This window comes from Triturus cristatus, chromosome 10 (assembly GCF_964204655.1).
Source record: "Triturus cristatus chromosome 10, aTriCri1.1, whole genome shotgun sequence".
Lineage (NCBI taxonomy): Eukaryota > Metazoa > Chordata > Amphibia > Caudata > Salamandridae > Triturus > Triturus cristatus.
Window position 1 is genome coordinate 1,107,378,100 of NC_140593.1, and position 17,336 is coordinate 1,107,395,435.

Below are 17,336 nucleotides of genomic sequence, written 5' to 3' on the forward strand. Positions count from 1 at the left end.
GGGGTGGGGGTACGGCACGTACATACGGGGTGGGGGTACAGTGCGTACAGGTACGGGACTGTGCTACGGTGTTGGAGTATGGTGCGTACAGGTGCGGGGCTGTGCTACGGTGTTGGGGTACGGTGCGGAGGGGGGGTACGGTGCTGACATACGGGGGTACGGTGCTGACATGTGCGGGGTGAGGGGGGCTGTACGACTCGTATCCGGGCACAAGTTTACCCGTGTACATGTGTGCTACAGCGTTCGCTCCGTACGGGGCCTTTTACATGCGGTTGTGTATTCGGACGGGCGGTACGGATCGTACTTGCGCGCTCGGACTTCTGTTTTACGATTTGCACGTAAAAATGTACGGCTCCCTTTCGGACCATTTTCCCAACGCAATTCGTATGTATTTTTCACGTACGAATCGTACTTCGCAGTTTGTACGGTACTTGTACGATTCTTACTTGAAAATATACGGATACGAGTCGTACGCAAACATTTTTACCCGGATCGGAATCGGCACCTATATGTTCAACTATTTAAATTAAATTAATATTGTTTAACAATGTTTCCTATGGAGTTTTATTTTAAGTCCCTACTTCCATAATTTTCTGTGGGTAGATGTTCATAGTGTGCAGTTTGCATCCACCTCTTGTAATGTAAGTAAGCAGGGCCGACGCTAGGCATGGGCAGCATGGGCAGCTGCCCAGGGCCCTGTGCCGGCTCCTAAGAGTTTATAATTTTTATATTTTGATCAATTTCCGCAAGCTGGTCCCTCTCTCTGGGCCTAATCGCTGCATCTGCATGAGGATAGCAGCGATTAGACAGGTAATCAAAGAGTCCTTACCTGTGAAGTGTGCCCTCAGGGCCAGACTGGCCGTAGCGGGCACCGGGCAATCCCCCGGTGCGCCGCACGGGTGGGGGCCGGTTTTGGGCCCCTGGGGGCCGTTTTTGTTACAGGGCCGTTTTTGCAGCATAGCTGCAAAATCGGCCCTGTAACAAAATCGGCCGAAAACCGGCCCTGGCAAAGAGCTCGGCGGCCCCCCGCCCCCTCCGGGGGGGGGGGGGAGGGGGCCGGCCGAGCACTTTGCCAGGGCCGGTTGTGGTTCCCAGTCCGGCCCTGTGTGCCCTGCAGGGCACTGAACAAAAGATAGAATGACGGCGCATCACAAGGAAAACTGCTTACCTAGGATGAGGGGGAAAGGGAGCAGGGAGGTGAATGAACGGGATACGACAAACAGAATAAATTGGGGGGGGGCAGATAGGTGTGAGTACAGCAAGCGGTGCAGGCAGAGGACCACAATCAGAATGTAACAGTGGCTGGACTAGGGCTTTAAGTGTGCTGGGTCCCTCGAGTCATTACATGGTGGTAAATTAAAACGGACATTGAAACAGCCCCCTATCGGACCAAATATATTCATGTCCTTTACTTTACCTGCAAAAACAACGATTCAGTGTCTGCACAATAAATGTATAACACAGTGGCCGGGTTGGACTGGCCTATAGGGCAATCAGGCAGTGCATGATGGTGTAATCTGTCCGATTAGTATGTAGGCCATTTTTTGGGCTGTTTGTTGGCCTGCTTTATGGTCAGGTGAGCACATTTTTACTGTCGATTTTCATGATATTAAAACAAACATTGACTGCAGCAAAATCAAATCTATGCAGTCTCCCATACCTTACAAAGAACGTAAACAGCATGTCTTTACAAGTTAAAAACTGCCCTAATTTGGAAACATGGGACACTTTTCCAGCTAACTAATTCACTAATAGGGGCCACTTTTATTTTGGTGCCAAGGCCTATTTCCTGATTCAGTCTCACATTGCATGATAGGGTAATCCATGGCAGCGATTTTGTTCCTGTTTATATTTCACATGCTTTACTTAATCTTGCATTCCCCAAGAGTGTTAGCTATGTCCAGGATGTGTGTTTCTGTATTTCATTTCACAGCATATTATTCTTGTATGGGGCACACATTGTAGTGAGTCGCCTCCAGGTGTTTAAAACAAGCTACCGTTGAGTGCTTTGGAGTTGAGGCTGAAGCCAGTACAACTTTCACACTGTGCCTGCCTGTGGGTCAGAAAGGTGTCCAGAATACATGGTCATTCAATACATGGCCTCGCTATAGGGCACACAGAGCAACGGTTCTGTATTCCGGTTGCAGTTGGTATTCTGTGCAAATGTGTGTGAAGGAGGTACTTATTGGTCAAAACAGTGACAGGGTGAACGTAAAATCATTTATTGTTGTTACTCATTTATCTCAAACAGCCATTGACAAAACCAATACCCTGACTATTTTTAGATGTAAGTCAGTTGTTGTCTTATATTTCTGGATTCAATCACAGAAAGCTGAGGGAAAGATGAGAAAAAGAGTAGAGCATTGAGGTGAAGGTGGATTTAAAAGGGTCAGCATCAACAAGAAAAGATACGATGCTCCAGGAGGATGGAAGGGGAGAGTTAGATGTAAATGAAGCAGAACAGGGAAAGAAGTAATGAGGCTGGGGAGAGATTAGAGTTGAAGGGGAGTGTATGGATAAGATGTGTGGCTATAAGAGCGACAGAGCCAGCAAGGGAACATAAGAGGAGTGGAGAGAGAAGTATTGGTGAGATATGGATGGAAGAAAGCAGGACCACTGAAAGATGTCAGAGGTTGGGCGGGATGAGACAGTAGGAGAGAGGTGGAAATTAGAAAGGTCAGAACCAGCAAGAGAAATTTTAATCCTATAAAAAAGAAGTCGACTTCCAAATATCTTTCATAAAACGTAATTTACTCATTGGCAATGTGCCGGCTTCTGACAACTCTAAGAGTTTGAAGTACCATTTGTGCTGTATCAGATGTTTTGTGGCTGACTCTTGAGAGTTAAAGCAGCCTTAATACTACTAAAACTTAGCACCACATTTGACATTGTTTCCTAACCAGTGCTTATAACTCAACTAGTACAACCTGGAATGTAAGTATCCCCCTGGTGTGGTTTACCTCTATCCGATTTGAGAAATCTGAAACAATCCACTCACCACCTATTTCTATTATGCTCTAAACCTCTGACTTGTGGAATTTATTGGGTCTCCACTGATCAATCTATATAATTCCCAGTTAGTCTTACTCATACTGTACTTTGGTTTCTTGCTGATATCTTGCACATATTGATACCCAAACATCACTTCCCTCAGTGGCAATCTGGTCTTTGCCCAAGGATATGTTTGGACTTGCATGCTAGCAGTTGATTTCTGAATGAAGACAAATTCATTAAAACCATAAAGTGACAAATCAAGGGTTCTAATTTTTAAAGGATTTAATACAATATGGTGTTCTTTTTGGTGGCTGGTGGAGCTGGGTCAATCGGCCGCATTGGTGGAGTCAGCAAAGAAAACCTCGAATCTTTTTCCAGCATCTTCTCTTTTTTATTCGGAACAGATTAACCATGTTTCTTTCACTTGCTTTTACAACATCCATAAGCAACACAAAATCATCCCTTTTCTCCCCTTTCACTACAGTGAAGCTGTTGTGCAGTCAGTTATCTTCTCACTAGATTATACAAATGCCCTCTCTCTTGGGCTTCCCACCTTTTAACATTCAATACTCTTCAAATCATTCATGACTGTTCTAGGCTCCTCATCTGAGACTGCTGCATCGCAATGCTATTTCTTTTCACCTTTCTGCTGTCTGCTGTGTTGTTGATTTGAAACCCTACATCTGCAAGGCACTATCCATTTGTCACTGTGCACTGCATTAAAAAGGTTCTCTCTTTCAACAGCACTCCGTACTGTTCATTCCAGAATCCTATACTCTGTGCCATCCAAACTCCTGTGCCATCCTAAAATTTAGATGGCCCTGATTGGAGACAGATCCTTCTCCTTTGTAGTTGTGCTGGACTGGGACTCTCCCCCTCTTGAGCTATGGTGTGACTACATTTTTTTAAAAGACACTCAAAACTGTCCTTTCTACACATTAGTAGAGTTTACACCTCTCCTTTGGAGCTCCCTTCGTGCCAGAATCCCAGATTTGCATATCATTTTCATTCATCCCATTCAAAAGAACAATAAATAAGTTAAATTCATTTAATTTATTTCCACTTATTAGAGATTTAAAATTTATGTACGTATTTTATTAGGATTATTAATGCTATTCCTGGTCAGGGAGCAAAGATGGTGTCTGTGTAATCCACGCCTCACTGCCGCCCGTGCCACAAGTTCAGTCGGCCGTCTCTTATGCGGCCTAATGCAGAGACACTGCTGTGCTGGGCTCCTGTTCGTGCTGGTCAGCGGATGAAGGCACAGCTGTAGGAGTTACCGTTTCCCACCGAGAACGCTGACAGCTTCGAAAGCAAGTACAGGGCGCAAGAGCTGCAAAGTTGGTAGGAGTTCTTTTTTAAAGTTGAGCGCTCGGACTGCTTCACTCTCACTCCCTGGATGCTGGAGCGAGTTAAACTATTTTTGGTATGTCGCTGCTTGGCTGCTCTCCTTGGGGACCCGAATGTTCCTCTTGTGGACTCTGTCAGCCCTGACGGCGGTTTCTCTCCAGGTCGAGCGGAGTATGGCGTCCTATGGAGTTAGGGGTGTAAAAGGAAAAATCCCCCCTAACCCCAGTTCAAGTTCTTCCACTGTAGCGCCCCCAGCCCTCGAAGCTAAACTGATGCCTAAAGGTAGACAGGGGCCCCCAAAAAAGCTACAAACAAACCTGCTGGGGGAGGCCCTAAGGATGGGGGAAGCGCTCAGCCCTCAGGTGCCAAATTGCTTTCCACAGCCAGTATGCAGGCCAGCTCAGTAGCCATCAATGAGGCGAAAGCAGCAAACGGTCCTGATGGTGGCAGAGATAGCGGCAGAGACAGTGGCGTAACAGATGTCATCTTGGACTTACAGGACCAGCCTAATTTAGTACAGCCCGCTTTGCAACATGTTCTGCATTTACCTGGCAATTTTGGGTTGGAGCCTGCAATGGTATCCCAAGGGCAAGAGGCTCTAGCAGTCGACGCGACTGGTCATGATAAGAATATTGAAGCTACGGCTATGAATGTGACTACGTTTGTGGGAGCTAGCCTAACTCCAGTTGGGGGTGACTCCCAGGAGCCTGAAATTTGGGGCCTCTCTGCTAGTGATATGAAAGGCGCTAGCACACAGTGGTCCCAGAGCCCGGTGTCTCCTGATCCTCTTGGTGAGCATTTTTTTCTGTTTCTGATGGATCCAACTCTCTGGCAGAGGAAAGCTCTTCTTCATCTAGCGACTGTGAATCTTATGAAGCCAACTCTAGTAACTTCTCCAAAGGGATAGACACGGTCCAACGAAAAAAAACGATGTGGCCAAACAAAGAGTGAAGCGGTCAGAAAAAAAGAACCAGCTTAAATGGGACTACCTGGGTTCTCATCTCTCTTTTTCCCGCAGTGACGAATCTGACAAGATCGCGGGCACGAGCGGGAGCCCCAGTGCCCTACAAGATCATTCTGAGGAGCCCTCTTTGGCTCCCATTTTAGCTTCAATCAAGTAATTCCAAGAAGAAGTTTGCGTAGATAGCCGACATGCTAAGGGGGCCGCTAAAATACTACAAGGGGGACTCAGAAAGCTAAATTAAACGTGTTCAGACATCTTTCGAAAGAGTGACCATGGTTGAAGGCTGTACCGAAAGTATGAATCTGGAGTCATCTCACTGAAAAGCCAGTGTATTTCCCAAAGCAAACGCATGATGGACGTCATGTGGAAGCTAGAAGAGCAGGAGAATAGACAGCACTGGAATACCCTCCGCCTACTTGGGATTCCTGAAAGGGTGAAGGGGGAAGACCCTCGGAGCTACATCATAAAACTCCTGAGGGGGACTTTCCCGAACACACTGAGTGAAATTGGGAACACGAGATCCAATGGGCCCATCGCTTTCCCTTTGCACAAAAAGAAACAACATGGCAATGCTAACGAACCTGCAAAACCCCGAGCCTTCATGGTGTTCTTTGGGAACTTTTTACTCAGGCCGATGATCTTTGATCAAGCTCGGCAGAACTTTCAGAAGTGCTATGAGGGGGTGTCTATTTTCGCCAAGCCAGACTTTTGCCACACCACAGTGAAACGAAGATGGCATCTTCGTCAATTAATCACCCAATTTCAGCAACAAGGAGCACAAGTCTTCCTTATGAACCCTGCCAAGTTGAAGGTCATTGTGAATGGCTCCCAACATACTTTTACTTCCGAGATTAAGGCCCAAGAATTTCTTTCTGAAGTTAAGGTCAGAAAAGGGCATAGATAATGCCAACTTTGGCACACTATGGCTAATTGCCTTAAATATGGTGATCGATGGGTACCCCTCTTGTGTTGTTATTCTAACTTTTTTCTTCTGAGGGTTCAGGATGAAAACGGGTTAAGCCTTAGATAGGTATTTTATCAACTTATTTGGTAGAAATGAGTTCAGGAGAACCCCTAGGAATACTCTTGGGTTTGTTCCAAGTGAGGGTCTAGTTGGTAAAAAATCACGACAGGGGTTGCTCTGTCTTTCTCTTTTCTCCTTCTCATCTCTTTATTTTAGGAATAGTAGGCTTTATTTTATTTATGTGTCTTGTATAGCGCCTGAATCACCCCGTGCGGGGTATCTCTGCGCTGGGACTACCTGTGGCCATTCCAGAGAGGATTAGAATAGTTCAGTTTTCGGAAGTTTTCTGAAGGCTGGAAAATTTGTACACTGACAAATCTGTATAGGGAGAAGATTCCAGTACCGAGGGGCCAGGTGAGAGAAAGCTTTTCCTCCCATCCGCGCCAGTTTAATATGGGGGGTGCAAAGAAGTGCTTGATGACAAGATCCTAGTGGTCTGGTCGGTGTATATCTGACCAACTTTTGGGAAAGGTAGCTGAGGCCCATGTTGTGTAAGGATTTGTATACCATACAGCAAATCTTAAACTTGACTCTCTTTTTTATTGGGAGCCAGTGAAGTTTGCGAAGAAGAGGAGCTGAGGGAGTTTTAGGAGGTGCGTTGCTTACTAGGCGGGTCGCTGTATTCTGAACTATCTGAAGTTTATTTAAAGATTTTTCTTTTGCTGAGATCAGTAGGGCATTACAATAATCCAGGCGACTGATAATCAGAGCCTGGGTTAGAGTTTTACGGGTCGTAGGGGGAAGTAGAGGAAAAACCCTCCGGAGAGTGCTGAGAGTGTGAAAATAGGGCCTAGCTGTGATATTTACGTGTTCCTCTAGTGTTAAATTCTGATCGATTCGGACTCCTAGATTCTTTACTATATCCTTTGGGGATGGGGGCCGATCCTAATTCCTCTGACCACCAATTGGGGGACCATCTTAATTTTGCATCACTGAATAACATGATTTCTGATTTATCCGTATTCAGCTGTATAAAATTATCCCTCATCCATTGTGCAATACCTTTCATTCCTTCTGAAAAGATATCTTGAATGTGTATATTTGATTTATCGAAGGACAGAAGGAGTTGCGTATCATATGCATAAGAAGTGCGGGTGAATCCTAGTCCTCTTTAAAGTCCTGCCAAGGGGGTGACGTAGATATTGAATAATGTGGGGCTCAGGCAGGAGCCCTGTGGGACCCCCTTGTTGATGGTGGTGGTCTGTGAGCGATATGGGCCAAGGTTGATAGTTTGTGTCCTGATAGTTAGGAAATCAGTTAGCCAGCTCAGGGCTTTACCCCTGACACCAATATCCTTAAGGCGTGTGATCAGAACCTGATGTGATATGGTGTCGAAGGCTGCTGACAGGTCAAGCAGCACTAACAGTACTGCCCGACCATTGTCAGCTGCCATTCGGATGTTATCATTAACCTCCACTAATGTTGACTCTGTGCTATGCTTTGGGCGGAAGCCGGACTGTGATTGATCGAGGCGATGGGTGGATTCAATAAACTCAGAGAGGTGTTCATTTATATGTTTTTCAAGAAGTTTACTATATAGGGGGAGTAGAGAAATGGGTCGGTAGTTAGTGATATCCTCTGGTGGTATCTTCAGATTTTTCCTTATGGGAATAATCTGAGCTGCTTTCCACTCGGCTGTGAGGATACCTTCGTCCAAGGACCTATTAAGAATTGAACATATAGGCCTGGCCAGAGTGGCGGACAAGGTGGCGGCGATTTTGTCCGACAGAGGGTCTAATGGTGAACCTGATTTGGTGTTTAGGCGGCGCTTCCGGGCTCTTTCTTACATTTGCTTGATTTGCTAATTTCTTGAGCATGCTTTTTACTTGATGGCAGGGGATGGGTGGTGGGGTGTTTTTATAGGCATTCATCATTCAGGGCTATCCTGATTGCTCATATTTCGGGGGACCCCGGGAGCTGAGGCAGGGGTAGGGGCAGTTCAAGGGGGGGGGGGGAGTCTGAGCTTTATTTGTTTTCCTTTTGTGCCAATTGTGTAATATACTTGTGCGAGTTCCTATTAGAAGAATTTCTAGAGTGCATAATAATCTGAAACGGGCCATTCAATTTGCTATGATGGGCAGTTTCTTTATTATTCTGTTTATATTTCATGTCTTTGGGTCTGTTGGCTTCTGCCTCTTGGTTGGTTTTCCTCTTTTCCTTTAGGTTTCCAACTGTGAAATATCCTAACAGAAGATATGACGAATACAACACATCTTAAAATTGTCGCTTTGAACATTTGTGGGCTGAATGACAATCGAAAAAGACAGAAGGTAGCCCAGAGTTTATGATTGATGTGGGCTGACATTGTCTGCCTCCAGGAAACACATATAGAGGGCTACCAGATACATCTCATAAAAACTTTGGGATACAGTCTTATTGGGGGAACCTCGCAGGGGGCATGCACGAGGGGAGTCGCCATCTTAACACGCCACAAGTGTTTAGTTCAACGTATCTGGACCAAGTCTGATCCCCAGGGAAGATGGGCATTAGCAGAGTGCCATCTAAGTCCCATGTATTCTTTTACCTTATGCTCCATATATGGGAGTGTCTTGGACGACCCTGGCATGATTAACTGGGTTTTCGGGGAGTTAGCACATTGGCCCCTTCCATTTATTGTATGTGGAGTCCTTAACATTATTTTGCCCTGCAACTGGGGAGCGAACTCACAACAGGGGTTTGCTAGCCAAAAACCCAAGGCGTTGCAAGCCATAAGAAATGTACTACATTTACATGAACTTGTGGATGCCTGGTCTTCCCTGAAACCAAACCAGCCAGGCTACACATTTTATTCTGCACCGCACCAATCTTTTGAATGCTTAGATCACTTTCTGGTTTCCCCTTCTCTGATTCATGACAGTGGAATCAACATTCTTCCTCAAGTTTTATCAGATCCCAACCCCCTAATCTTCAACATACGGGGTCTGGCTGCCCGCAAGGAAGCCTCATCCTTGATCTTTGAGAGAGCACTCTTACTAGATGAAGGCTATCAGAACCATATGAAACAGTGGATTCAGGGTTTTTAGACACCAACCTTGGTTCAGCTCCTGTGATGATAGTGTGGGATACTTTAAAAGCATGCACCCGGGGAGAAACCCTACAATTCTCACTTAGGAAAAACAAGCAGGAGAAGGCTCAGATTGCAGAATTACATTTAAAATTGGCTAAAGCTGAGGAAAACCTTCTCTCCGCAGTTCAGTCTAGGGGCGAGATAGATTCAGCACAATTTGCAGTTGCTGCATCCAAGGCTTAGATATGCTCAATACTGGCCGAGAAATCTGTGTCCAAGTGGGCGGCCGCTCGGGAAAAAATGTACGAGTGTCGCAAAAAGATTGGCCATCAGCTGGCAATAAGAACCAGGCAACAGACCACCATCCATGAGATACATACTATCAGAACTTCCTCTGGGGTCACTACCAGCGATCCCTTGGATTTTTGTACAGCTTTTTGTAAATTCTATCAAGGTTTATATTCTGAGGAAGGTGCTGGTTCTCAAGCAGAAAGGCAGCTAGCTATTGATAACTATCTTGATCCAATCCTGCTATCACTGCTCGGCAGGGAGGACCGGGAACAACTTGAGGATCCCCCCACCTGGGTAGAAATCGCTAAGGCCCTGGCCAACCTACCCAATGGTAAGGCGGCTGGCCCCGACTGTAGTCCAGTAGAATTTTATAAGCATTTTGTCTCTTATATCAAAGCTGTCTTTAATTCTGTGGTGATGCAAATTTTTAATGGCGCAACTTCCCCTCAATCGTGGTCTACAGCCAAGATCGTTGTCTTTCCCAAAAAAGATAAATCACCAATTGAAATAGGTTTGTATCGCTCAATCACCCTCAGCAACGGTAACTCAAAAATATACTCTAAAATATTTGCCTCTCGACTGTCAGCTAAAATTGAAAGTCTTGTTTCCAGGTGGCAGCACTGGTTTATACCCACTAAGGGTACCACTGAACATGTTCGGAGGGTCATTACCCTGCTTGACGCAGCACAGGGTCAGGGGACCAGATGGCCTTAATACTTCTTGATGCTGAAAAAGCATTTGATCGGGTCTCCTGGAATTTTCTCTGGTGAGTCATGCGGAGAATGAACTTTGGGTCTAAAGCCATTCAGGCCATCAAGGCGCTCTATCTTACCCCCACTGCCAGTGTGTCTATTAATGGGTCACTGACGGAGCAAATAAAGATAACACGTGGGACTCGACAGGGTTGCCACTGTTCCCCATTGCTCTTCGCCATGTACATCGACCCGTTTATTAAAACACTGCAAGAAAGCCAGGATATCTCTGCAATTCGTAGATTCGGCCTAGAAACTACAATCATGGCCTATGCAGATATTCTAGCTCTTGAAACACCCGACCCGGAGAAAGCTTTTCCTGCAATTGAGGCAGAGGCACAGCTATACGGGGCTGTATCGGGGTATGCAATGAATAAAGGGAAAACCCAAATCATAATAAACAAAAAGATCACCCGGACAAAAAACAGAGTTGTCGACAAAGCTAAATATGTAGGTATAGATATTTTGGCTGATACCGATTTGATTGTTGGATAAAAATATGGACCCTCTTGTGCTTGAGACAAAGAAAGCCTTGAGCCGTTTCAACAACCTACATCTGTCTATTGTGGGCCAATGCAATGTTCTCAAGATGATTTTTTCCCCCAAAATTTTGTATCTTTTTAGAGCTATACCTTTGGAGTTTACTAACGCAATGCTTTTAAGATTTGACCGGTTGTTTTCTCAGTTTGTGTGGGCATATTCTCAACCTAGGAGGGCATACAAACTTTTATCTCTCCCTCGGGAAAGAGGGGGTTGAGCACTGCCCAACCTTAAACTATATTACTGGGCTACTGTTTTACGATCATGTCCAATATTGATGCAAGATTCAACTTCATCTCCTGCTTCAGGACTTCCTTCACCTTATGAACTTTTACTTGGCCCTGACGCCAGGGTGTGCCTGTGGCGTCAGCTTGAATTTGGATATTACAGGAGGGTAAAATTCAAGTCCCTTATGGGAGTGTACAAGGTTTTCTCTGCCGTACGTAAAAGTCTAGGAATCAGTAGATTGAACTACTACACTCCTACCAGGAATAGCTCTAATTTACCAGATATTTTTGGAATATCATACTTTCAAAATGGGGCAGACTTAGGGGTAAATAAACTAGGGGACCTTTGTTCGGCCAACGAGGTCTTGCCCTTTGAGGAACTTCAATCTCAATTCAGCTTGAGCAATAGGGATGCTTTTAAATATCATGCAATTAGGACCTTTTTTTACGTGAGACAGGGGGGCCTGCTGGTTTCACTAAATGCAAACTAATTGAGAAAGTATGTGCATCCACCCCCTCCCGATTGGCGTAGTCTATGAATTTTTAAATAGCTTAATGCCTGATGACCTGAAAAAAGTCTCTAATAAGTGGCAGCAAAAATTGAATATTACTAATTACGTTTTTCAAAGAGCACTTAAATCTGCTCAAAATGATCTATTTTTTGCCAGCCTGCAGGCACAGTTTTATAAAACCTGTTTTTTAAAATATTTTACACCAAGTAGGATTGCGAAATGGGGGACGGGAAAAGGTACGCACTGTCTGCGCTGAATTCAGTGCTGACTCAGTCCATATGTTTGCTACCTGCGTGGAGCTTGGGCCACTCTTAATCAAAATACAAGCTTTCCTTGGATGGGTTCTATCCCGAAACATACTTCTAACTCCCACCACCATTCTGTTAGGGATTCAAGACTCGGTTGACAGAAAGAATAGGGTGGAATTATTTTTTGTTGCTATGGCATTGTACAGGTTATGCATAACGTCAGCTTGGATAGATCCCAATCCTCCATTATTCTCGCATTGATTGGCCCGGCTTTATTCAATATTTATCCTGGAAAAGGCAATCCATTCTAAAAAGGGTATCCGAGCTAAAAAGAAAGGTATAGCTATTTGGGAGCCTCTTTCTCGCTGGCTTAATCAAGAAAACTCGGAAGAAAGCTAGGTTAGGAGTGGCTTCACCTTAGAACTTGTTATGCGAGCTGTCTTAACAAGTGGGGCTTTCTCTGCCCATAGCTTTGATTTCATCTGAATGGGGGCAGTGGCCAACCCTGATCCGCTTATGATCATTTTAGGCCCGATTGGTGGCAAGCGCTCAAGCCCGGTGTTCTTTAACCTACTAAATTTTAATTAATTTCTTCCTAGAGCTGACTAGAGTGATCAGCTGCACTTGCGTATTAACTATTTGCCGCTTTGCACAAAAACTCTCCTCAGTAGTATACTGTGATGAATATTTGCACTGGTCACTTTACCTCCTGGGGTATTTTGCACACACAACCATGGGTATTGATCGCCTGCATATTTGCACAAATCGATCCAGTATATTTTGGGACGAATTGTGTGCATTGGTCACTTTACCTTTTAGAAACTTATGCCCATCTACCTTCATGTGTTAACTATTTTTCACTTTGTATTATTCAATGATGTATTTTTGCATCGGTTATTCTACTTGTACAGCCTTACTTCTATTTACAATGGCCCAACTGTTTGTCTTCGCATTATGCACTTTACGCTAATTTATCGGACTGTGTTATCTAGATTTTATGTTTTGTATTATGATTGCCTTTTTTTTAGAATTGGCCCCCGTTGTATTTTCTCAGTTCAAGGGGGGAAGGAGTGGGGTTGTTTTGTCTTCTCTGTCAATTTTTTTTCTGTTTAAAGCATATTTAAAAAACAATTGAAAAAAGGATTATTAATGCTATTTCTAACCATTTTACTTATGTCAAAACTAGGTAAGTAGCTTCTTACAAAGCGGCTTCAAACAATGCCATATAATTAATGTCCATTGATATTACCTCTTATGACGTCACATCCTGTCAGGTTAAATATTATGCAAGCTATTGGGGCCTCGCATGTTCCTATTCTGCCCGGTGCCCCATAAATCCTAGGACCGGCCCTACAAGTAAGGGATTTTAGAAAAAGTTAAAGTAAGCCAGTGATGAGTCCGTGAAAACGTTTAGATGCTAATATATAGCTAGATAGCCTTATTTTTATACTACAACACACTCTGGCTCCGTTTAGGGATATCTGACCAGTGATTTACTTTGGTAGAATATTTTTAAAGGCTAAAAAAGCAGAAAGTCAGATTTCTTCAATATAATTAAGCATGACTTCGACTCAAGGCTATTGAATGCTGTATCTACTTTCTCCATTTGTTAAGAACTTTCATTGGGTGAATAAGGAAGATAGTGAGCACCAACGACAAGACATTTGTCATCATTCATTGGTCAGTCAAGGTTGTGACGTAACCATGCCCTTAAGACATAACAGAATTCAAAATGCAGCCAGCCAGGAGAGACCCAAGTCAAAAGAATTACGAATCTCATGAAAATCTTTGCAAAACGCACCTTGTCTGCAGTTCAATTAAAAGAATGTAAATCAATCTGAAAATGTATTCAGCTATCAGTTCTCGTGGCCTGAAGATGTTTTTCATTTCAGCACTAATGATTTCAAATTACATTTCCTTCATTAGTTATCACATGTTGCCTCATCAAGGGATAAAGTTTATGCCTTAAGTAATTGATTTTATAATCATGGATTATAATTTTCAATATTATTTCAGAGTAACTAGACCCAAGCTACTGCAAAGAAGTCTAGAAATAAAAGGAAGCTGGCTTCACTGAATAAAAATGTGCAGCAAATATTAAATTAAACCCGAGCAAATAATAATGGGCTTAAGCACTGTTTCTCCTGCTTTGAATAAGTAATTTGAAAGACACCATCATGTAAATAGCATTCATATATAGTAAAACAAAATTAGGTTTTACTAACACCTTAGTTGAAAATATTCGGATACTGGCAGCCCATGAACATAAAAAATACTCTCATAATCAGTGCTTAATTTGAACCAGTGGCTGCTTGTTGGGTCCTTCAGCAATCATTTCTGGGGACCTGCAGTTATTTTTCCGAAATAGACTTTGATCCAGAGCAATAGAGAGAAAAACACAAAATGGGAAAAAAGGAAGGCAGAGACAGACAAAAAATCAGTGCAGAGTGTGCACGGATGAAAAAGAACCTGCAAGAGTAAAATCGCAGGGGGCGTCTGGTGGTGGATTAAAGAGGCATCAGGTAGAATTAAGACTACTCAGTCTTAGTATTCAGCCCCCTGACATACAATAGTGCTGGTTGTGAGCTATGACCAAAAATTTGAGCCACAGCCGTTATTTCTTACAAATTAAGTACTGCATAAATGGTGTACCATGTTTATTAGATCTTCGGCATTCTGTTGCGTACAGCGATATTTCCATTTCACAATTTCTCCCAATCATCTTGCAATAGATTGAGTCTGTTTCATGCCACATGCACTGTGAACTAGGTTTTGCAATTTATCAACTTACATTATTACCTTTTATTATTATTTAATGCTTGGGTTTATTTGAAGGGATGAGGGACATTTGTTTAATATCAGATTTATTCCTATCCTCTATTGGTCTGAATCCAGATCATTATGATATATTAAAGTATATCATATAATAAATAATATATATTACATCTGAACTACATAAACAAACTCTAAGGGGTATAGTTACAAGAACTGCCGCTAACTAGCATTAGTTAGCCGCAGTTTTCTTAACGCAGCCTATCGCTGAAAACTATCGCCCTGTTAGCGATATATTTACAATATGTCGTTACATGGCGATAGTATCAGCTAGCCGCAGTGAAAACTGCCACTAACACTAGTTTCAAGGCTATAAGAATTTGAGGTTAGCGAGAGAAAAGCGACAAAAGACCAATTAGCAGCAAAAACCTCCCATTAGTCAGCCCGTCACTTTTTTTGCCTATCGGGGCAAAAATAGCCTATAAGTCCACCTCCAATAAAGAAAAAACAATGGAATGCAGAATGTAGCAGCCAGGGCCAAGTGCAGCACAAATCAACAGCCCCCCCCCTCCCCCAAACTCCCCAAAAGCCAGGATGACCAGCCAGTGTCCCAGGGTAAGAGGAAATGTAGATTCAGCGCTACATTCACGAAAAGAGGCTCATTCTGGGAAAAACCAGTGGTGCATCACTTTTCACAGCGCCTTCCTGGTAACACCATGGCAACCAAAACCTTGAAAGTGCGGACAGTCTGAGGGGCCCGGAGGCCTCGCTGGGCCTGCGTCTGTGACCCGGAGTGGGAGGCAGAGGTGCTGTGGAGTTGCTAGGCCATGGCGGTAGACATTGCGGCGTTGGCGATCGCCCTTACCTGGTGGTGAAGTCTGGCAGGTCGCATAGAGACACTTTGCTGACCTGTGTGAGAAGACCGCCTGGTGCCCCTTGGAGCTGTGAACGGTAGAGGTGATCCTGCGCACCAACGTAGGTAGGTCTGCATCACGTACCAAGCGCCACCGCTAAACCGGGGTGTGTGGATGAGATTATAAATGATGTCCCACGCCTCTCTGCATCACAGGCCGGGGGATGTTGTGCTGGATGGACACTGGAGGGTGAGGCCCATGAGCTGCACCAAACTTGTGTGGCGGGAGTGCTGCACCTTCACGCCTAAGGGGGCCCTGTTGCATCACCTGCATTGGGAGGTTCCCCAGCGGAGTTGGCGGTGACTGCTATACCTAGGCTTGTGAAATCCCGCCTGGCTGTGGCTCCTGCTGGCTGAGTCACAGATTTGTAAAGAATGCAGCTCATTGAGTCCTGGTGTCAATCTCCAGGTGAGGAAAAGGTGGGACGAGTAGCGGAGGAGGCCTGGGGGTCGAGTCGGGCCCAGGCCTAGCACCTGTGGGTGACGCACTCCATGCCCTGAGGAATCCCTGCGCTGCAGCTGACCCACATCACCGAGGGCACCGCACAAGACTGGTGGGAGCCTTCACAAACTGTCTCAAGATCGGCCATTGGTAGCAGTGGGTGCCAGGGGCATGGGGGCTGGTTTGGGCCCAGGCCCTTGGTTATGCAGCTTGATCTGCCGTTAGTCACTGGGGAACATGGAATCCAGTCACCACTTTTAGATCAGAAGAGGGAACCGGGTGGTGCTGCCTTTCCTTGCCCCCTGTTAGCTTGCTTCTGGGTGTACAAGGGACTATTCCTTAGTGGACTTCCTCTTCCCACAGTGCAGCGCTGTCTGTTTGCTGCTGCTGCTGTCCCCATCGGCTGCTGCTGGTTCCTCTGACCCATAGGTCAGGTGTTTGAGTCCCTCTTCCACCCACAGGCTCATGCCTGCTCCTCATCCCAGGTAGTCCAGTGTTAGAGCGTCACTGCTCTGCCGGTTGACTGCCCTCCTATCCCTCTTTTCTGCTGTTGCTGTCCATCTTTCTGCTTTTCTCCATTGCTTTTTTTAATCTTTGCTTTGTTTGGCTTTGTTTTGTCTGTGCTTTTTTTATTTCCTTTTTCCCTGTCCTCTCCCTTGTTTCCGCTGTGATCCCCGCATCAGCGCCCCCTCTAGTGTCCTTTCCTTGATTTCCTGTCTCCCAGCTGTCCAGCCCCATCGCAGCACTACTTAACGGCAGATGCTGTGCTGCCATGCGCAGCGGGCATACCACTGGTGCGCTGAAGGCAAGCCCATCTGCGTTAGTTTGGCCCTGTACCGCGCCCAGCACCAGGGACCCTGCCTCTCAGACACTCCACCGCTACAACACCAGCACCCTCCTCGCCCTCAACCCTGGACGCCACACCACCTGCCATCTAGCATCACCGAAGAATACCCTTGCACCCTGCGCCTGCCAAAACTGCAAACACAACTTCTTCCACATTAGCACACCAGTGCCACTTGCCGCCCAACCGACCAACAGCGCACCTAACCGGCTCAACTGCATACTCCTCAACGTGCGGTCCCTCCACAAATACGCCACAGAAATCTGTTACCTCCTCAACGCCAACTCTTCAGACATCGCCTTCTTCATGGAAACCTGGACCAACCTCTGCTCCTGCATGGACATCGCCATCGCCATTCCCGACAGCGACATAAACACCCACAAGGACAACCCCGACCGTCCAGGAGGAGGCATTGCCATCGTCTAGAGAAGCACACTCCAACTGACCACGCACTCT